This window comes from Rhinoderma darwinii, chromosome 2 (genome assembly GCF_050947455.1).
Source record: "Rhinoderma darwinii isolate aRhiDar2 chromosome 2, aRhiDar2.hap1, whole genome shotgun sequence".
NCBI classification, from domain to species: Eukaryota; Metazoa; Chordata; class Amphibia; order Anura; family Rhinodermatidae; genus Rhinoderma; species Rhinoderma darwinii.
The window spans coordinates 415,268,047-415,272,260 of record NC_134688.1 but is presented as its reverse complement, the minus strand read 5'-3'; the positions used below and the strand labels follow the sequence as shown (position 1 = coordinate 415,272,260).

Genomic DNA, 4,214 nt, shown 5'->3' with positions numbered 1-4,214 from the left:
TTCGTTTTGCCATCTGTACTTTATAGAAGGAAATGTAAAGACATTGACTACGTAATGTCACCCTTCGTTACCACAACAATATTGTATATCGTTTTAGAAGACTTTTTATAATATGTTTAGAATATTGCAGGGCAGTAATGTTTTGCTGCAAGGATGTAACTATAATCATAATGAACATAATATATCCACCTGCATGCGTTGGTGACCTGGCTACAAGATTACGTTTTCTTTATATCCTTTTCCATATAATATTTCTAGTTTTGTTAAAGTAATAATTTATTTCTGATCATTTCTTGGTCATTTCTCTTCAGGAAAAGCAACAGGAAAACCAGTTGGCTATCCAGGTAAATACAAGTGTGGTCAATGCATTTACATTATAAAGAAACTGCTACTGGGACAAACAGCGCTCCAGTGTTGTCACCCTCTTTTTTTCTACACTTGTTAGGCTCCGTTCACATCTCATAGTTTGCGCAGATGTTCTTTTCTGGCGTGAGAGCTGAGCATCCAGAGATGCTCCTAACTTATTAAGAGGTGTAATAAAGTAAGAAACATCTTACTTCAGCGCTCTTTAGGGTAAGACTGGCATATGAAACGCCAGTTGTAATAATATATTCCCCCTATACGTTTTATTGTGTGACATATTGTTGGAGTAAATATCTTTATGTGATATAATAACCCGGTTTCAATAGACAAAGGGCTCATTTATCTAACACATCCCACAGTAAAGTAAATTACGTTGTGTCAGCCATAGTCTCTCCGGTGGATAAGTAAATAACTATCAGAAGTTGTTGAGACCTAAAGAGGATCTGTCACTAGTTTAGTAATGCCCAATCTCCTAGCTAATCTAAAACTCTAACACTAATGATAGTAAAAATTGTGTCCCAAAATGTATATTATATAAAAAGTTATGAGCTTTTTTCTAAATATGCAAATGAGCCTATACCAGACAAGTGGGTGTCAACACCAGCGATTCTCCTGAGGTGGAGCTACATCACAGTCTCTGATGCTGTCCTATCAGCATGAAGCTGCTTCACACAGTGTGAGAGACTGAGGCTGAAAGGAAGGGGGATCACTCCAAATAGCCATAACTCCGGCTTTGGAAATCTTTTATGGTGGCATATAAAAAATGAGATTCTAATCGATTGCAGTTCTAGCTGTGAAACAACCGGAGGTCTCACCAGTTGAAAATACAGTCTGGAATGAAAGCTGTATACTATATGATGATTCTGTGTTGCTGGGCTGGGAAGAGGAGAACTGTATGACGCTGATTGGACAGCGTCATACTGAAAACAATACACCGCCCAGAGCTACCTCCCATTTGCAAGTATAGCCAAATTAGCATACTGTATTTAGAAAAATGCACATTAGTTTGCAAATAATAAAAGTTTTTGAAAAAAAACATACACTGTAGTTATCAGCATAATAGCGCCTATTAGATTAGTTAGGAGATGGGGCATTAATAAACAAGTGACAGATCCTCTTTAAGCCCCTCAGAAAGCAATAATGACAAACTTTTTCTAGGAATAGACTATGTAAGAAAACATTTTTGTGTAACCATCACATTGGCTTGTATTACTACCCGTACGTGAACCCTCCTGCATGGCACAGCTCCCTGTAACCACTACCAGTGTCTACATCCCACCCACTAGGGTGTCACTGATTCCTTTCTATCCAGGCAAAAGCGTATTCTCCATCACTGCTCTGATGTGTCTGATGTCAAGAAGTCATGATTGGTTTTCTTTTTTTCGTAGACTAAGATCTCTGTTTTGCTGCTCCTCGCGCATTCAAGATCATTAAAAGTGAGTACCGAAAATTTAAATCTGAACACAATCGGCTGTTCTGCTCTCAGGCTAAATATAAAGTGTTACTCTAGTGTTAAGTATCCAAATGATAAACCATATTTATATGACACAAAAAGGTACACATGGACAGGCCAGACATGTATATTATGTAATAGCAAATGGGAAATGCTGTGAATCATTGTTTTCCTGTTTTTATTTTAAAATGAAGCTTAGAAATGTGAAATATGATATGCTTATAATTTAATACAGAACTTGTGTTTATGTTTTGCTAATATGTTTGCTTGGTATTTCTCCAATCTAGGTCACACCGTACCATCAGATTGAGGAGGAGGAGGAGACTCGCCTAACATCTGGAGGAGTCTGAAGGAGGCACCCGTACCATCTGTAGACAAATAAGGTGCCCTTACCATCAGGAGGAGGAGTAATTTGTCTCATATGGGGGAGGAGGAGGTCCCCCCTTTACCATCAGAATGAGGTGAAGGCTCGCTTAACATCTGGAGGAGCAGGAGGCGCCCGTACCATCTAGAGACAAATGAGGCGCCCTTACAATCAGGAGGAGGATTCATTTGTCTCATGTGGGGAGGAAATGCTCCCCTTACCATCAGAATGAGGAGAAGGCTCCCTTAACATCAGCAGTCTGGAGTAGTAGGAAGCGCCTATAACATCGAGAGACAAATGAGGCGCCCTTAACATCAGGAGGAGGATTCATTTGTCTCATATGGGGAGGAGAATACCCCCTTTACCATCAGAATGAGGTGAAGGCTCACTCAACATCTAAAGGAGGCTGGAGGAGGCGCCGTACCATCTAGAGGCAAATGAGGCGCCCTTACCATCACGAGGAGGAGTCATTTCTCTCATATGGGGAGGAAATGCCCCCTTACCATCAGAATGTGGAGAAGGCTCCCTTAACATCAGGAGACTGGAGGAGTAGGAGGCGCCTATAACATCGAGAGACAAATGAGGCGCCCTTAACATCTGGAGGAGGATTCATTTGTCTCATATGGGGAGGAGAAAACCGCCTTTACCATAAGAATGAGGTGAAGGCTCCCTTAACATCTGAAGGAGTCTGGAGGAGGAGGAGGTGCCGTACCATCAAGAGACAAATGAAGCGCCCTTACCATCAGGAGGAGGAGTCATTTGTCTCATATGGGGAGGAAATGCCCCCTTACCATCAGAATGAGGAGAAGGCTCCCTTAACATTAGGAGTCTGGAGGAGTAGGAGGCGCCTATAACATCGAGAGACAAATAAGGCGCCCTTAACATCAGGAGGAGGATTCATTTGTCTCAAATGGGGAGGAGAACACCCCCTATACCATCAGAATGAGGTGAAGGCTCCCTTAACATCTGAAGGAGCCTGGAGGAGAAGGAGGTGCCGTACCATCTAGAGACAAATGAGGCGTCCTTACCATCAGGAGGAGGAGTCATTTGTCTCATATGGGGAGGAAATGCCCCCCTTACCATCAGAATGAGGAAAAGGCTCCCTTAACATCAGGAGTCTGGAGTAGTAGGAAGCGCCTATAACATCGAGAGACAAATGAGGCGCCCTTAACATCAGGAGGAGGATTCATTTCTCTCATATGGGGAGGAGAAAACCCCATTTACCATCAGAATGAGGTGAAGGCTCACTCAACATCTGAAGGAGGCGCCGAACCATCTAGAGGCAAATGAGGCGCCCTTACCATCACGAGGAGGAGTCATTTGTCTCATATGGGGAGGAAATGCCCCCTTACCATCAGAATTAGGAGAAGGCTCCCTTAACATCAGGAGACTGGAGGAGTAGGAGGCGCCTATAACATCGAGAGACAAATGAGGCGCCCTTAACATCCGGAGGAGGATTCATTTGTCCCATATGGGGAGGAGAAAACCGCCTTTACCATAAGAATGAGGTGAAGGCTCCCTTAACATCTGAAGGAGTCTGCAGGAGGAGGAGGTGCCGTACCATCTAGAGACAAATGAAGCGCCCTTACCATCAGGAGGAGGAGTCATTTTTCTCATATAGGGAGGAAATACCCCCTTACCATCAGAATGAGGAGAAGGCTCCCTTAACATCAGGAGTCTGGAGGAGTAGAAGGCGCCTATAACATCGAGAGACAAATGAGGCGCCCTTAACATCAGGAGGAGGATTCATTTGTCTCAAATGGGGAGGAGAAAACCCCCTTTACCATCAGAATGAGGTGAAGGCTCCCTTAACATCTGAAGGAGCCTGGAGGAGAAGGAGGTGCCGTACCATCTAGAGACAAATGAGGCGCCCTTACCATCAGGAGGAGGAGTAATTTGTCTCATTTGGGGAGGAAATGCCCCCTTACCATCAGAATGAGGAGAAGGCTCCCTTAACATCAGGAGTCTGGAGGAGTAGGAGGCACCTATAAAATCGAGAGACAAACGAGGCACCCTTAACATCAGGAGGAGGAG

The 4,214-nt window shown here is 43.7% G+C and overlaps 1 long non-coding RNA gene across 1 annotated transcript; it reads left to right on the top strand.

Moving 5' to 3' along the window:
- The first annotated feature begins 308 nt into the window (after positions 1-308).
- LOC142741452 (uncharacterized) lies at positions 309-2,179 on the top strand. The gene is made up of 3 exons (XR_012881144.1): positions 309-344; positions 1,752-1,799; positions 2,104-2,179. It is a non-coding gene; the product is annotated as an uncharacterized LOC142741452 (long non-coding RNA).
- Positions 2,180-4,214: the final 2,035 nt, after the last annotated feature.